This window comes from Arachis hypogaea, chromosome 12 (assembly GCF_003086295.3).
Source record: "Arachis hypogaea cultivar Tifrunner chromosome 12, arahy.Tifrunner.gnm2.J5K5, whole genome shotgun sequence".
NCBI classification, from domain to species: domain Eukaryota; kingdom Viridiplantae; phylum Streptophyta; class Magnoliopsida; order Fabales; family Fabaceae; genus Arachis; species Arachis hypogaea.
In genome coordinates this window covers 90,049,090-90,067,992 of record NC_092047.1, presented here as the reverse complement: position 1 = coordinate 90,067,992, position 18,903 = coordinate 90,049,090, and the positions used below count along the sequence as shown (strand labels likewise).

Genomic DNA, 18,903 nt, shown 5'->3' with positions numbered 1-18,903 from the left:
ATTTTGAGGGCAAAATTTCTTATTTGGTGGGGACAATGTAAGAACCGCAACTAATCAACCGGTTAGTTAAGTGATTATATTGCCCAAAATAGGATCCGAAAAGTTAGAGTGAGAATTTGAGGATTTAAATATGATTTTTGGACTCAGTAGGTTTTTCTGAGTCAGAAAATGTATTTTCTGTGAAAAATTGCGAACCGGCAGCTGAACCGGTCGAACCGGTTTGAGTCTGCCAGTGCTGCGCGAGAAAAAGTGAAAACAGTAAAAAACCTTAGAAAAATAATATAAGTCGAAAACTAGGCGTTAATTTTAAAGGTTTGACCTGAAGTTGGGCCAAACGGGCTAAAAACGCTAACGGGTTGGACCGGGCCCAAGCCCAACATATATAAGGGTTCATAAATGAACCCACCAGCCATTAAACACAAGAAAACACAGCTGAAAAGTGGAAGAATGGATACCTGGCTAGGCGTTAAACGCCCAAAAAGGTAGCATTTTGGGCGTTAAATGCCAGAATGGATACCATTCTGGGCGTTTAACGCCAGAATGGATACCATTCTAGGCGTTTAACGCCAGGATGGCACAGGAGGAAAGATTTTGTTTTTAATTCAAATTTTTTCAAATTTTCATAATTTTTCAAAATCAAATCTTTTTCAAATCATATCTTTTCAATCATATCTTTTCAAAATCAATTCCTTTCCATTTTTTATTATTTTTTACTATTTTCGAAAATTCTTGCTACAATTAATGATTTCTTTCCACCTCAAAAATTGAGTAAGCTTAGAGTGGAAGTCCAGACCTTCAAACAGAAGGAAGATGAATCCCTCTATGAAGCTTGGAAAAGATACAAACAATTGATCAGAAGGTGTCCTTCTGACATGCTTTCAGAATGGAGCATCATAGGTATCTTCTATGATGGTCTGTTTGAACTGTCCAAGATGTCATTGGACAGCTCTGCTGGAGGATCTCTTCATCTGAAGAAGACGCATGCAGAAGTTCAGGAACTCATTGAGATGGTTGCAAATAACCAATTCATGTACACTTCTGAAAGGAATCCTTTGAATAATGAGACAAATCAGAAGAAAGGAGTTCTTGAGATTGATACTCTGAATGTTATATTGGCTCAGAACAAAATATTGACTCAGCAAGTCAATATGAGTTCTCAGAGTCTTTCTGGAATGCAAGCAGCAACAGGCAGTACCAAAGAAGCTTCATCTGAAGAAGAAGCTTATGATCCTGAGAATCCAGCAATGGAAGAGGTGAATTACATGGGAGAACCCTATGGAAACACCTATAATCCTTCATGGAGAAATCATCTAAATCTCTCATGGAAGGACCAACAGAGGCCTCAACAAGGCTTCAACAATAGTAATAGTGGAAGAAATAGGTTTAGCAATAGCAAGCCTTTTCCATCATATTCTCAGCAACAGACAGAGAATTCTAAGCAGAGCCACTCTGACTTAGCAACTGTAGTCTCTGATTTAATTAAGACCACTCAAAGTTTCATGACTGAAACAAGGTCCTCCATTAGAAATTTGGAGGCACAAGTGGGTCAGGTGAGTAAGAAAGTTACTGAACTTCCTCCTAGTACACTCCCAAGCAATACAGAAGAGAATCCAAAAAGAGAGTGCAAGGCCATCAACATAACCCACACGGCCGAACCTGGAGAGGAGGAAGAAGCAGTGATCTCCACTGAGAAAGACCTCAATGGACGTCCACTGGCCTCCAAGGAGTTTCCTAAGGAGGAACCATGGGAATCTGAGGCTCACATTGAGACCATAGAGATTCCATTGAATTTACTTCTGCCATTCATGAGCTCTGATGAGTATTTTTCCTCTGAAGAGGATGAAGATGTTACTAAAGAGCAAGTTGCTAAGTACCTTGGAGCAATCATGAAGCTAAATGCCATGTTATTTGGTAATGAGACTTGGGAGGAAGAACCCCCCTTGCTCACCAAAGAACTGGATGACTTAACTAGGCAGGTATTACCTCAGAAGAGACAGGATCCTGGAAAGTTCTCAATACCTTGTACCATAGGCACCATGACCTTTGAGAAGGCTCTGTGTGACCTGGGGTCAAGTATAAACCTCATGCCACTCTCTGTAATGGAGAAGCTAGGGATCCCTGAGGTACAAGTTGCAAGAATCTCACTAGAGATGGCAGACAATTCAAGAAAATAGGCTTATGGACTTGTAGAGGATGTCTTGGTAAAGATTGAAGGCCACTACATCCCTGCTGATTTCATAATCCTAGACACTGGGAAGTGCATGGATGAATCCATCATCCTTGGCAGACCCTTCCTAGCCACAGCAAAAGCTGTGATTGATGTTGACAGAGGAGAATTGGTCCTTCAAGTGAATGAGGATTCCCTTGTGTTTAAGACTCAAGCTTCTCCTTCTGTAACCATGGAGAGGAAGCATGAAAAGCTTCTCTCAATACAGAGTCAAACAAAACCCCCCATATTCTTGGTGTTGAGAGGCCGCAACCAAACTCTAAGTTTGGTGTTGAGAGGCTCCAACCCTGCTCTGATTATCTGTGAGGTCCCATGAGAGCCCACTGTCAAGCTATTGACATTAAAGAAGCGCTTGTTGGGAGGCAACCCAATCTTTACTTATCTAAGTTAAATTTCTATTTTCCATTGTTATTTTATGTTTTCTGTAGGTTGATGATCATGTGAAGTCACAAAAATAACTGAAAAAGCAAAAACAGAATGAAAACAGTATTAAAAATAGCACACCCTGGAGGAGAAGTTTACTGGCGTTTAAACGCCAGTAAGGGTAGCAGATGATGCACGGAAACTTGTCTCTCAACAAATTTCCCTCGGCAAGTATACCGAATTGTCGTCAAGTAAAAACTCACAATAGAGTGAGGTCGAATCCCACAGGGATTGATTGGTCAATCAACTTTAATTAGAGGAATGTTCTAGTTGAGCTAAGCAGAATTTGATGTGAGAGTTGCAGGAAATTAAATGGCAGAAAGTAAATAGCAGAAAATGTAAATGCTGGGAATAAAGAGCTGAATATAAATGACGGAAAGTAAATTGCAGAATCTTAAATGGGAAATGGAGAATTTAGCATGAAAGTAAATTGCAGAAATTAAAGAGAATGGGTAAGATTAGAAATGGGGGATTCATTGGGCTTAGGAGATGTTGCATTCTCCGGATCAAGTTCATTTTCATCTCTTCCTCAATCAATGCATTCATTGATCTCCTTGGCAATCTTAAGTGATTGAACTCCAATTCCTTGGTAATTCAATCTCTCAAATCTTGATCAATAACTAATCCCTTGGTCCAATTGCTCATGAGAAGAGATGAAGTATGGTCACTGATTATACCACATGTATTTCCAAATCAAAGTGTTGGTAGGATTATATGTCACTATATCCATCCAAACCCCAATTTGGTCCAACATGAGAAAGCATTTCTAACATGATCTCTTTATTCCTCTTCCAAGGTTCTGAAGAGATCCAAGTATGAATAGCTTCTTTTCCAAGACAACTACCCAATTGGATGAAGATTGAAAGCTTTCTAGTAAAATCAAGAGAAAAGAAAGAAGAAGAATAATGAAAACTATTATTGATCCATCAAATTACAACAGAGCTCCCTTACCCAATGAAAGGGGTTTAGTTGTTCATGGCTCTGGGAATGGAAAACAAAGATGGAGAATGCATTCTGAAAGTAAAACTAGAAGTTGCAGAAAAAGTAAAATTATATAGAGAGTAGTTCCCTCAATCCCCCAAAAAGCTCCTCTCTAGTTTAAAACTACTCCTATTTATACTACTCTTCTGATCTTCTAGTTGGCTCTTCAAGTCTTGGATATTGGGCCTTTGGATCTTGAGTTGAAGAAGTTATCATCTTTAGTGGGCTTAGCTTCACTTGCAGAGAAAGTGTGCAGTAGGCATGGACTTTAGCTTAGGGCGTTAGTGGTGTTAACGTTAAGTGAAAGTATGGGGTCGAGAACGTTAGTGACAATCACCTTTTTCACTAACGTTCCTACCCCCAAAATGGTCCACGTTAACTTCAACGTTAGTGGCACTAACGTGACCACTAACGTTGCCTCTTGGCCTTTCGCAAATGTTATTGGGGTTTACCTTTCTCAATAACGTTGAGAATACCCCTTTCTCCCTACGTTAGAGTTCACGTTAGTATAGTTAACGTGACCTTTAACGTAGGCTTGCCAAATCTTCGAGAGCGTTAGTGACACCTACCTTTTTCACTAACGCTCCAAAACGCCCCTTTTCCACGTTAGTGCCTCACGTTAATTACATTAACGTGACCACTAACGTGGTGTTGATTGCCATCTCCAACGTTAGTGACAAAGGTGAGTGTCACTAACGTTGGCTCATCATCCAATTCCTCCACGTTAGCTTTCACGTTAATGTAACTAACGTGGTAACTAACGTGGCTCATAGTGGCTTAGTCCAACGTTAGTGACAAAGGTGAGTGTCACTAACGTTGGCGATTCCATGCTCCTTCCACGTTAGAGTTCACGTTAACTAAGTTAACGTGGCTCTTAACGTAGCCAATTGCCCTTTTGGAGCGTTAGTGGTACTCACTTTTACCACTAACGCTTGGAGCTTCCTTTTCCTCCATGTTAACCATCACGTTAATGTAGTTAACGTGGTAATTAACGTGGGCTATGATGGCTTCGAAGATGTTATTGGCGATCACTTTTCTCATTAACGTTGCAAGCTAGCTCCCATTCCACGTTAGTGGTCACGTTAGTTAGACTAACGTGGCTACTAACGTGGCTTTTCCTTGCTTCATTTGTCCTGAAATCAAACAAATAAAGTGCATCAAAGCTCTAATCCAAGTTATGAGTCATGCATCATCCAATTTGTCATTAAATTCATGCATAATTCTCATGAAATCATATAAAATTCACAATGTTTGCTTGAATCAAGATGTAAGTGAAATTCTACCCAAAACTTTCTTATTTTCTAAGAAAATGCATGAAACTACCCTAAAACAGTAAAGAAAAGGTCAGTGAAACTGGCCGAAATGCCCTGGCATCACAACACCAAACTTAAAGCTTGCTTGTCCCTAAGCAAGTACTGAAACATGAGAATGATGAATGAAATGACAAGAGGAATGAATCATTATTGTGGAAGTCATGTCCTTGGTTTTATGGGGTTTCATGCATAGCAACTTAGGTTCATTCCTTTACTGGCTTTCAGACCTTTATCATGCCCTGGAATACTCACTTGATTGCACCCTTTGAGACTTTTACTTATTGATCCCTTTGTCTTTTCAAGGTTTATTGCATCCTTAGGCTAAGTGCTCTGTGAGGGGGCGACTCTTTAAAATAAGCTTTCAGCTAACACTCCCGAACCAGTTGGTTCAAGGTGCTAGGTGTTGAAACACCCCTAAGGACTTACTCCCTCAAGTCTCTCTCCCCCATACATGCACACCACAGGCACATGGTTTGTTATTTTCTTTCCTTGAGGTCTTGGTGCCCAGCACCTCTTTGGGTTACTAAATGTTCTATAGCAAGGTTGCTCTTGATAGTGGATTTTCAGTTGATAATCCCGGGTTAGTTAACCCAAGTTACCAAGTGATGAAGCACTCCTAAGAACTTATTCATCCAAGCAGATCCTTGGTACAAGAGCTCCACAAACACATCCCTCAAGATTCAAGCCCTTGGTGCCTAGCCTTATTTCTTATTACTTTTCTTTCTTTTTCAACTCTTATTGTTCTTTTCCTTTTTCTTATTAGGATCTTGTTATTTAGCTAGTCTCATGGGGTGTGTTTCAAGCATATGACTTCAGGACAGATAGTTGCCTTCCTACCTTGTTGGTGAACCAACTTAGCTAAGTGATTACTACACCACAAGCTTAAGAACCTACTCCACAATTGATCATCACTCTGGTCTTTCATAACATCTCTTTTTATTTGACATAAGGGACAAGCATACAAGTGAGCAAGGTGAAAATGAAGACAGGTTACTTGGACCAGCACACATATGACAAAGGCAAGAAAAGCAAATATTAAATTCTAGTGATTTAAGCTAAAGAGTAACTATTAATCAGGGGCACATTCAGACTTCCAATTTTTTTTAACATCTCCAAGCATATGGGATCAAATAGCAATACAACCTTTTGGTGGTGCCTTCTGGTTATCTCTTTATTGTCATCATCCATAGCTTCTGCGTCCTTCTTCGCCTCTTTGGATGGTGGTGCACTGTTTTTCTAGAAGGTTGATTGAATTCCTGCAAAGTTATTGGAAGTTGCTTGTTCCCCAAGCACTTGAGGAATAGTTAGCTTGCATGTATGCTTGTAAATTTCTGGACTTAATTTGGTGTGTGAACACCAAACTTAGTTCATTGCCTAATGCAGAACCTCATGTGCTTTTATTGATAAAACAACTATGAAATAGAAACTAAACTATTGTTAAGCGGTTTTCCTGATTGGTTGGGGCTAGCAACTTGCCATTGAAGAGGTGTAATGTAATTCTAACTGAAATCTTTGGTGGAACACCAAACTTAGAATTACACATTCACTCTTGGATTGGTTTGGTGTGCAACACCAAACTTGGCTCCTCACAATACGAGAGAAACTGCTTATATCCTTTATTGAGATGATCATGAAAAGGAAACTACCTTAGGTTGGGTTGCCTCCCAACGAAGCGCTCTTTTAGCGTCGCTAGCTCGACGATTTCTCCATCAGTTGAGATGATATTTCATTTTTGGGCTTTCCCCCATGTTGCCCATGTAGTGATTGAGCCTTTGTCCGTTCACAGTGAACGTCTTTTTTGAACTTTCCTCCATGATTTCTACGTGTCCATACTGCGAGACTTTTGTGACAAGAAAGGGCCCTGACCACCTTGATTTGAGTTTCCCAGGGAAAAGTCTTAATTTGGAATTGTAGAGGAGCACTTGCTGTCCTTTTTCGAAGCTCCTGGGTGCCAGATGGAGGTCGTGCCTTCTCTTTGCCTTTTCTTTATAAATCTTGGCATTTTCATAGGCTTGAGATCTGAACTCCTCCATTTCCTGCAGCTGTAAGACCCTCTTTTCACCAGCAGTAACGTTATCAAAATTTAGTAGCTTGAGAGCCCAGAGGACTTTGTGTTCCAGCTCCAATGGTAAATGACAAGCTTTTCCATACACCAGTTGATATGGGGACATCCCGATTGGTGTTTTGAATGCCGTTCTGTATGCCCAAAGAGCATCATCCAGCTTCTTCGACCAATCCTTTCTTGATGCTCCTACAATCTTTTCCAGAATCCTTTTTAGCTCTCTGTTAGATATCTCAGTTTGCCCACTTGTTTGGGAGTGGTAAGGCGTGGAAATCTTGTGTTTCACCCCGTATCGTAGGAGGAGCGCTTCTAGTGGTCTGTTACAAAAATGGCTCCCTCCATCACTGATGAGTGCTCGGGGGACTCCAAACCAGCTAAAGATGTTCTTTCTGAGGAAGTTCATGACTACCTTGTTGTCATTCGTTGGGGTTGCAATAGCCTCTACCCACTTGGAAATGTAATCAACTGCTACCAAGATGTACTTGTTTGCATATGAGGTTGGGAATGGTCCCATGAAATCGATTCCCCACACATCAAACAGTTTCAGTTCTAAGATGAAATTCTGTGACATCTCATTTCTTTTGGGTAAGTTTCCAGCTCTTTGACATTCATTGCAGTTCTTTACTAGTTCTTTGGTATCCTTGAAAAGGGTGGGCCAAAAGAATCCGCTTTATAACACCTTGGCTGCAGTTCTATCCCCTCCAAAATGGCCTCCATAGCACGAGCCGTGACAGTTCCACAAGACCTCTCGTCCCTCTTCTTCCGAAACACATCTTCTCAGGATTCCATCTGAACACTTCTTGAAGAGATATGGTTCATCCCAAACAAAATACTTTGCGTCATTGATGAGCTTTCTCTTTTGATGTTTGTTGATCTCTGGAGGTAAAGCCCCAGTTGCCTTGAAATTGGCAATGTTTGCAAACCAGGGTGCTTTGTGAACCGTCATTAACTTCTCATCTGGGAAACATTCATTTACACTTGCATCATGTGTTCCACCTTTGTCATGAGGGATCCTGGATAGGTGATCGGCTACCTTGTTCTCCACTCCTTTCTTGTCTCTAATCTCAATATTGAATTCCTACAACAATAAGATCCACCTTATCAGTCTTGGTTTTGACTCCTGCTTGGCAAATAAGTATTTAAGTGCTGTGTGGTCTATGAAAACAATCACTTTGGCACCAATGAGGTATGATCTAAACTTGTCAAATGCAAAAACTATTGCCAGCAACTCCTTTTCAGTGGTGGTGTAATTTCTTTGAGTGTCATTGAGGACTTTGCTGGCATAGTATATCACATGGACTAAGTTATCTTTCCTCTGCCCTAACACTGCCCCTACTGCAAAATCAGATGCATCACACATCAGTTCAAATGGTAAGTTCCAATCAGGTGGGGAAATGATAGGGGCAAAGGACAGCCTCTTTTTCAAGTTTTTGAATGCTAGCATGCATTTTTCATCAAAGACAAATGGTGCATCAAATACAAGGAGATTGCTTAAGGGCTTGGCTATCTTTGAAAAATCTTTAATAAACCTTCTGTAAAAGCCGGCATGCCCTAAAAAGCTCCTAATTGCCTTGACATCACTTGGTGGGGGTAATTTTTCAATGAGTTCCACCTTAGCTCTATCTACCTCAATGCCTAGGCTAGAAACCTTATGGCCAAGAACTATCCCCCTTGTCACCATAAAGTGACATTTCTCCCAGTTCAAGACCAAGTTGGTCTCTTGGCATCTTTTTAATACCAGGGCCAAGTGATTTAGGCAATTAGTGAAGGAATCTCCGAATACCGAAAAGTCATCCATAAAGACTTCAATGAATTTTTCTATCATATCTGAAAAATGGAGAGCATGCAGCATTGGAAAGTTGCAGGTGCATTACATAGCCCAAATGGCATGCGCCTGTAGGCAAACACTCGATATGGGCAAGTGAATGAGGTTTTCTCTTGGTCTCTCGGATCAACCACTATTTGGTTATATTCTGAATAACCATTGAGAAAACAGTAATATGCGTGTCCTGCAAGTCTTTCCAGCATCTGATCCATGAAAGGAAGGGGAAAATAATCTTTTCTTGTAGCTTCATTGAGTTTTCTATAGTCTATGCACATCCGCGATCCTGTGACGGTCCTTGTAGGGATTAGTTCGTTCTTTTCATTGGGACTACAGTGATTCCTCCCTTTTTTGGGACAACTTGCATGGGGATGACCCATGGGCTGTCGGAGATCAGGTAGATTACCCCTCCCTGCCATAACTTCATAACTTCTTTCTGTACCACTTCCTTCATGACTGGATTCAGCCTCCTTTGGGGTTGAATGGATGGTTTGGCATCATCTTCCAACAGTATCTTATGCATGCATATGGCCGAACTGATTCCTTTCAGGTCAGCAAGGGTCCATCCAATGGCATCCTTATGCTTTCGCAATACTTGGAGTAATTCATCCTCTTGATCTCGGCTGAGGGATGAGTTTATGATTACTGGATAACTTTCACTCTCTCCTAAGTATGCATATTTGAGAGTGGGTGGCAGAGCTTTGAGTTCAAGTTTGAGTGCTTCTATCTTTTCATTCTCTTCCTTTGGTGCACCCTGTATATGAATCTCTGCTGTTGCAGCCTCTTCGCTAGATGTTGATTCCTCCTCTGTTAACCCTTCAAGTTCTTCTTCTTCAAAAATCTCCTGTACTGCATCTTCCAGTGAATCCAACCTCATACATTCTCCCAATGGTTCTGGTGGATAACTCATGGCCTTGAACACATTGAATGTCATCTTTTCATTGTGTAATCTCAGGGTGAGTTCACCTTTTTGAACGTCAATGATAGCTCCAGCAGTGGCCAAGAACGGTCTACCCAGGATGATGGAGGCTTTGGCTTCCTCCTGCATGTCCAGCACTACAAAGTCTGCTGGGAAGATGAAATCTCCTACCTTTACCAGCAAATCTTCTACTATGCCATGAGGAAACTTGAATGATCGATCTGTGATGAGCGGATAATTTATACGCTTTTTGGCATTGTTTTTAGTATATTTTTAGTAGGATCTAGTTACTTTTAGGGATGTTTTTATTAGTTTTATGTTAAATTCACATTTCTGGACTTTACTATGAGTTTGTGTATTTTTCTGTGATTTCAGGTATTTTCTGGCTGAAATTGAGGGACTTGAGCAAAAATCATATTCAGAGGTTGAAGAATGACTGCTGATGCTGTTGGATTCTGACCTCCCTGCACTCAAAGTGGATTTTGTGGAGCTACAGAACTCCAAATGGTGCGCTCTCAACAGCGTTGGAAAGTAGACATCCAGGGCTTTCCAGCAATATATAATAGTTTATACTTTTCCCAAGTGTAAATGACGCAAAAGGGCGTTGAATGCCAGATCTATGCTGCAGTCTAGAGTTAAACGCCAGAAACACGTCACAAACCAGAGTTGAACGCCAAAAACACGTTACAACTTGGCGTTCAACTCCAAAAGAAGCCTCTGCACGTGTAAACTTCAAGATCAGCCCAAGCACACACCAAGTGGGCCCCGAAAGTGAATTTCTACATCAATTACTTACTTCGGTAAACCCTAGTAGCTAGTCTAGTATAAATAGGACTTTTTACTATTGTATTTATATCTTTGGATTATCTTTTGATCTATTGATCACGTTTGGGGGCTGGCCATTTGGCCATGCCTGGACCTTCATCACTTATGTATTTACAACGGTAGAGTTTCTACACTCCATAGATTAAGGTGTGGAGCTCTGCTGTTCCTCATGAATTAATACAAAGTACTACTGTTTTTCTATTCAATTCAACTTATTCCGCTTCTAAGATATCCATTCGCACTTCAACATGAATGTGATGATCGTGACAGTCATCATCATTCCCTATGAACACGTGCCTGACAACCACTTCCGTTCTACCTTAGATTGAATGAGTATCTCTTGGATTCCTTAATCAAAATCTTTGTGGTATAAGTTAGAACCCATGGATGGCCATTCCTGAGATCCGGAAAGTCTAAACCTTGTCTGTGGTATTCCGAGTAGGATCTGGGAAGGGATGGCTGTGACGAGCTTCAAACTCGCGAGTGCTGGGCGTAGTGACAGACGCAAAAGGATCAATGGATCCTATTCCAGTATGATCGAGAACCGACAGATGATTAGCCATGCAGTGACAGCGTATTGGACCATTTTCACTGAGAGGACAAGATGTAGCCATTGACAACGGTGATGCCTAACATACAGCGTGCCATAGAAAGGAGTAGGACTGATTGGATGAAGACAGCAGGAAAGCAGAGGTTCAGAGCAACGAAAGCATCTCTATACGCTTATCTGAAATTCTCACCAATGAATTACATAAGTATTCCTATCCTTTATTTTCTGTTTATTTATTATTATTATTCGAAAACTCCATAACCATTTAATATCCGCCTGACTGAGATTTACAAGATGACCATAGCTTGCTTTATACCAACAATCTCCGTGAGATCGACCCTTACTCACGTAAGGTTTTATTACTTGGACGACCCAGTGCACTTGTTGGTTAGTTGTATCGAAGTTGTGACAAATTATAAATTACGATTAGAGCACCAAGTTTTTGGAGCCATTACCAGGGATCACATTTTCGTGCACCAAGTTTTTGGCGCCGTTGCCGGGGATTGTTCGAGTTTGGACAACTGACGGTTCATCTTGTTGCTCAGATTAGGTAATTTTCTTTTTGTTTTATTTTCAAAAATTTTTTAAAAATCTTTCAAAAATTTCTCATCTGTTTTCGAAAATTATTCTAAATTTTTAAGAATGAATTCTAGTGTTTCATGAAGCATGTTGAAGCCTGGCTGGCTGTAAAGCCATGTCTAATTCTTTTGGACTGTGGCTTCCAACCATCAGCATAGAGGCAAGTTAATTGGAATATCAGCTGTTGCATGCCTGATTTATATCCTAAAGCTGGCTGGTTATTAAGCCATGCCCAACCCTTGGATTGGAGCTTTAGGCCAACATTGAAAGATTCCTGGGATTCTTATTAAAAATTTTGAATTTCTTATTTTCTTTTTCCTATATGTTTTTCGAAAAAAATTTAAAAGAAAATACAAAAAAATCATAAAATCAAAAATTCAAAACATATTTTGTGTTTCTTGTTTGAGTCTTGTGTCAATTTTTAAGTTTGGTGTCAATTGCATTTTTTCTAAATATTTATGCATTTTTCGAAAATTCATGCATTCATAGTGTTCTTCATGATCTTCAAGTTGTTCTTAGTAAGTCTTCTTGTTTGATCTTGATGTTTTCTTATTTTTTGTCTTTTGTTGTTTTTCATGTTCGAAAATTTTAAAAATATTTTTTAAAAATCTTTTTCTTAATTTTATATCATATTTTCGAAAATATCATCAACAATTAATGTTTTGATTCAAAGATTTCAAGTTTGTTACTTACTTGTTAAGAAAGATTCAAACTCCAAGTTCTAGAATCATATCTTGTGATTTCTTGTGAATCAAGTCATTAATTGAGATTTCAAAAATCAAATCGTTTTCAAAACTAATTTCAATCATATCTTTTCAAAAATATCTTTTTATCTTATCTTTTTCAAAATCATATCTTTTTAATCATACCTTTTCATATCATATCTTTTTCAAATATTTTTTTCTAACTTCTTATCTTCTTATCTTTTAAAAATTGATTTTCAAAATTTGTTTCAACTAACTAATTGACTTTTTGTTTGTTTCTTATCTTTTTCAAAACCACCTAACTACTCTTCCCTCTCTAATTTTCGAAAATACCTCCCTCTTTTTCAAAAATTCTTTTTAATTAATTAATTGTTTTAAATTTTAATTTTAAATTTTTTTCCTTTAATTTTCGAAAATCATCAAATCCTTTTCAAAAATTATTTTCGAAAATTCTCTTCTCTCTCATCCTCTTCTATTTATTTAATTACTTACTAACACTTCTCTTCATCTCATGTCTCTGCTCTCCTCACCCTTGTGTTTGGATTCTCCTCTCTTCTCTTTCCTTACATTACATTCTTTTCTTCTTCTACTCACACAAAGGAATCTCTATACTGTGACATAGAGGATTCCATATTTTCTTTGTTATTCCCTTCTTTGTCATATGAGCAGGAGCAAGGACAAGAACATTCTTGTTGAAGCAGATCCTGAACCTGAAAGGACTCTGAAAAGGAAACTAAGAGAAGTTAAAATACAACAATCCAGAGACAACCTTACAGGAATTTTCGAACAGGAAGAGGAGATGGCAGCCGAAAACAATAATAATGCAAGGAGGATGCTTGGTGACTTCACTGCACCTAATTCCAATTTACATGGAAGAAGCATTTCCATCCCTACCATTGGAGCAAACAATTTTGAGCTTAAGCCTCAACTAGTTTCTCTGATGCAACAAAACTGCAAGTTTCATGGACTTCCATCTGAAGATCCTTTTCAGTTCTTAACTAGAATTCTTGCAGATATGTGACACTGTTAAGACTAATGGAGTAGATCCTGAAGTCTACATGCTCATGATTTTCTGATTTGCTGTAAGAGACAGAGCTAGAATATGGTTGGATTCTCAACCTAAAGATAGCCTGAACTCTTGGGATAAGCTGGTCACGTCTTTCTTAGCCAAGTTCTTTCCTCCTCAAAAGCTCAGTAAGCTTAGAGTGGATGTTCAAACCTTCAGACAGAAGGAAGGTGAATCCCTCTATGAAGCTTGGGAGAGATACAAGCAACTGACCAAAAAGTATCCTTCTGACATGCTTTCAGAATGGACCATTCTGGATATATTCTATGATGGTCTGTCTGAATTAGCTAAGATGTCATTGGATACTTCTGCAGGTGGATCCATTCACCTAAAGAAAACGCCTGCAGAAGCTCAAGAACTTATTGACATGGTTGCTAACAACCAGTTTATGTATACTTCTGAGAGGAATCCTGTGAGTAATGGGACGCCTCAGAAGAAGGGAGTTCTTGAAATTGATACTCTGAATGCCATATTGGCTCAGAATAAAATATTGACTCAGCAAGTCAATATGATTTCTCAGAGTCTGAATGGAATGCAAGCCGCATCCAACAGTACTCAAGAGGCATCTTCTGAAGAAGAAGCTTATGATCCTGAGAACCCTGCAATAGCAGAGGTAAATTATATGGGTGAACCTTATGGAAACACCTATAACTCCTCATGGAGAAATCACCCAAATCTCTCATGGAAGGATCAACAAAAGCCTCAATAAGACTTTAATAATGGTGGAAGAAACAGGTTTAACAATAGTAAACCTTTTCCATCATCCACTCAGCAACAGACAAAGAATTCTGAGCAGAATCCATCTAGCTTAGCAAATTTAGTCTCTGATCTATCTAAGGCCACTGTGAGTTTCATGAATGAAACAAGGTCTTCCATTAGAAATTTGGAGGCACAAGTAAGCCAGTTGAGTAAGAAGATCACTGAAACCCCTCCTAGTACTCTCCCAAGCAATACAGAAGAGAATCCAAAGAGAGATTGCAAGGCCATAGATATAACCATCATGGCCGAATCTAAGGAGGAAGGAGAGGACGTGAATTCCAAGGAGGAAGACCTCCTGGGATGTCCAGTGATCAACAAGGAGTTTCCCTTTGAGGAACCAAAGGAATCTGAGGCTCAATTAGAGACTATAGAGATTCCATTGAACCTCCTTATGCCATTCATGAGCTCTGATGAGTATTCTTCTTCTGAAGAGAATGAGGATATTACTGAAGAGCAAGTTGCCAAGTTCCTTGGTGCAATCAGGAAGCTAAATACCAATTTATTTGGTAATAAGACTTGGGGAGATGAACCTCCCCTGTTCACCAATGAACTAAATGCATTGGATCAACTGAGATTGCTCAGAAGAAACAGAATCCTGGAAAGTTCCTAATACCTTGTACATAGGCACATACCTTTGAGAAGGCCTATGTGACTGGTCAGAATAAACCTCATGCACTTCTGTAAAAAACTAGGAATCTATAATGCAGATCATAGAGGCTAGGAACATGTTAGTAAAGGTTGAAGCCTTTACATCCTGTGATTTCATAATCTAGACACTGGGAAGGAAGAGATGAATCCATCATCCTTGGAAGACCTTCCTAGCCACAGCAAGAGCTGTGATTGATGTGGATAGAGGAGAGTTAGTCCTTCAACTGAATAAGGACACCTTGTGTTTCAAACTCAAGGATCTCTTCTGTAACCATGGAGAAGAAGCACGATAAGCTTCTCTCAGTACAGTGTCAAATAAAGCCACAATCAAACTTTAGTTGGATAGGCCTCAGCCAAACTCTAAGTTGGGATGAATCCCAATCCAAACTCTAAGTTTGGTGTTGGAGTCTATAGACAATGGCCTGACACTGTGCATGGCTTGAGGCACTAATATACTAATTTTCATGTATAGGCAGATATGTTCACAAAATATCAAATTACGAATAAAAAAATAGCAGAAGAAAATCACACCTGAGAAGACTCACTGGCGTTCAAACGCCAGTAAGGAGCATCTGGCTGGCGTTCACGCCAGAATAGAGCATGAACTGGCGCTGAACCCAGAAACAAGCATGGAGCTAGCGTTCAACGCCAGAAATATGCTGCACATGGCGTTGAAGCCCAGACAAGCATCACTTCGGCTTTAAACGCTAGAATCATGCAAAGGCATTTTACATTCCTAATTGGTGCAGGATGTAAATCCTTGACACCTCAGGATCTGTGGACCCCACAGGAGCCCACATACTCCACTACCTTACCTCCTCATAATCCTATATCACCCTCTCCTCTTCTCATCAAGCATCTTCATTCCATTACATCATCCATCACCTACTATCAAAATCTCTTCACACCCAAGACATATAGCGAATAACACATCCTCCATCTCCTTCATATATTCTTCTTCTACTATTCTTTCTTCTTTTGCTCGAGGGCGAGCAACATTCTAAGTTTGGTGTGGTAAAAGCATAGTTTTTTGTTTTTCCATAACCATTGATGGCACCTAAGGCTAGAGAAACCTCTAGAAAGAGGAAAGGGAAGACAAAAGCTTCCACCGCGAGTCATAGGAGATGGAGAGATTCATCTCAAGGGTCTATAGCTCAGTGGTAGAACATTTGACTGTAAATCAAGAGATCCCTGAGATACCTCAGGGGATACATTTTCCTCCACACAATTATTGGGAGCAACTAAGGGTGGAACATCAAGAGCACTCCATCATCCTTCATGAAATTAGAGAAGATCAAAGAGCAATGAGGGAGGAGCAACAAAGACAAGGAAGAGACATAGAAGAGCTCAAGGACATCACTGGTTCCTCAAGAAGGAAACGCCACCATCACCAAGGTGGACTTGGTGCACGAATTGTAAATCACACTTTTTACAACTCGTACCACTAACCAGCAAGTGCACTGGGTCGTCCAAGTAATACCTTACGTGAGTAAGGGTCGATCCCAAAGAGATTGTTGGCTTGAAGCAATCTATGGTTATCTTGTAACTCTTAGTCAGGAAGACAATAAAATAATTCACTTATCAAATATGATTGCAAGGAATAAAAGGGCAGAACACAAATTATACTTGTATGTAATGATGGAGAATAGGTTGGAGTTTTGGAGATGCTTTGTCTTCTAAAATTCTGCTTTCCTCTGTTTTCTGATTCACGCACGCACGTCCTCCTATGGCAAGCTGTGTGTTGGTGGATCACCGTTGTCAATGGCTACCATCCATCCTTCCAGTGAAAAGGGTCCAGATGCGCTGTCACTGCACGGCTAATCATCTGCAGGTTCTCAATCGTACCGGAATAGGACTTACTATCCTTTTGTGTCTGTTACTACGCCCAGCACTCACGAGTTTGAAGCTCGTCACAGTCATTCAATCCCTGAATCCTACTCGGAATACCACAGACAAGGTTTAGACTTTCCGGATTCTCTTGAATACTGCCATCAATCTAGCTTATACCACGAAGATTCTGATTAAGAGATCTAAGAGATATTCATTCATTCTACGGTGGAACGTAAGTGGTTGTCAGGCACGCATTCGTGGAGGAATGATGATGATTGTCACGTTCATCACATTCATATTGAAGTGCGAATGGATATCTTAGATAGCAACACGCATGTTTGAATGGAAAACAGAAATACTTGCATTAATTCATCAAGACACAGCAGAGCTCCTCACCCCCAACAATGGAGTTTAGAGACTCATGCCGTCAAAAGGTACAAAGTTCAGATTTAAATGTCATGAGATCCGAAATAAACCTCTAAAAGTTGTTTAAATGCTAAACTAGTAACCTAGGTTTACAGAAAATGAACAAACTATGATAGATGGTGCAGAAATCCACTTCTGGGGCCCACTTGGTGTGTGCTGGGGCTGAAACTTAAGCTAATCACGTGTATAGGACTGTTTTGGGCGTTCAACGCCAGCTTTGGATCCTTTCTGGCGTTGAACTCCACTTTGTAACTTGTTTCTGGCGCTGGACGCCAGACTGCAGCATGGAACTGGCGTTGAGCGCCAGTTTACGTCATCTATCCTTGAGCAAAGTATGGACTATTATATATTGCTGGAAAGCCCTGGATGTATACTTTCCAAGGCAATTGGAAGCGCGCCATTTGGAGTCTTTAGCTCCAGAAAATTTACTTTGAGTCCAGGGAGGTCAGAATCCAACAGCATCAGCAGTCCTTTTTCACCTAAATCAGATTTCTGCTCAGCTCCCTCAATTTTAGCCAGAAAATACCTGAAATTATAAAAAATATACAAACTCATAGTAAAGTCTAGAAATATAAATTTTGCCTAGAAACTACTGAAAATAACTAAAAACTAACTAAAAACACACTAAAACTATATGAAATTAACCCCAAAAAGCGTATAAAATATCCGCTCATCACAACACCAAACTTAAACTGTTACTTGTCCTCAAGCAACTAGATAAATAAAATAGAATACAAATAATTTAAGAAGCAATAATATCTCAGATTTTTAGGTGAAGCTCAGATTCTAATTAGATGAGCGGGACTGGTAGCTTTTTGCTTCTGAACAGTTTTGGCATCTCACTTTATCCATTGAAGCTCAGAGTGATTGGCATCTATAGGAACTCAGAATTCAGATAGTGATATTGATTCCCTAGTTCAGTATGTTGATTCTTGAACACAGCTACTTTATGAGTCTTGGCTGTGGCCCTAAGCACTTTGTTTTCCAGTATTACCACCGGATACATAAATGCCACAGACACATAATTAGGTGAACCCTTTTCAGATTGTGACTCAGCTTTTCTAAAGTCCCCAATTAGAGGTGTCCAGGGTTCTTAAGCACACTCTTCTTTTGCTTTGGACCTTGACTTTAACCGCTCAGTCTCAAGTTTTCACTTGACACCTTCACACCACAAGCACATGGTTAGGGACAGCTTGGTTTAGCCGCTTAGGCAGGATTTTGTTCCTTTAGGCCCTCCTATCCACTGATACTCAAAGCCTTGGGGTCCTTTTTATTACCCTTGCCTTTTGGTTTTAAGGGCTATCGGATTTTTCTGCTTGCTTCTTTTTTTTTTTTTGCAAGCTTTTGTATTCACTGCTTTTTCTTGCTTCAAGAATCATTTTTATGATTTTTCAGATTATCAATAACATGTCTCATGTTCATCATTCTTTCAAGAGCCAACATATTTAACAGTCTTAAACATCAAATTCAAAAGACATATGCACTGTTCAAGCATTCATTCAGAAGATAGAAAACATTGCCACCACATGTAAACAATTAGAGTTTCTTATTAAAAACTCGAAAAATATTGCCTCTTATTCTAAAGAAATTCTTCTATTTTATTCATGTTTAATGATGATGAAAAATTAAATTATAGCTTAATTGGAGATAAAATAAAAAATATAGATACTAATTACTACTATATGACTCCTAAGGTAAAACTAAATAAGAACAGTTATCACAGAGTTAAGGCTAAGATTGGAATTTAACAACCTTTGTTCTGGGAGTGG

General features: G+C 39.6%; 1 non-coding gene across 1 annotated transcript; it reads right to left on the bottom strand.

The window, feature by feature from the left end:
- Positions 1 to 13,601: 13,601 nt before the first annotated feature.
- On the bottom strand, positions 13,602 to 13,709 carry LOC112731546 (small nucleolar RNA R71). The gene has a single exon (XR_003167319.1). It is a non-coding gene; the product is annotated as a small nucleolar RNA R71 (small nucleolar RNA).
- Between the last annotated feature and the right edge of the window lie 5,194 nt (positions 13,710 to 18,903).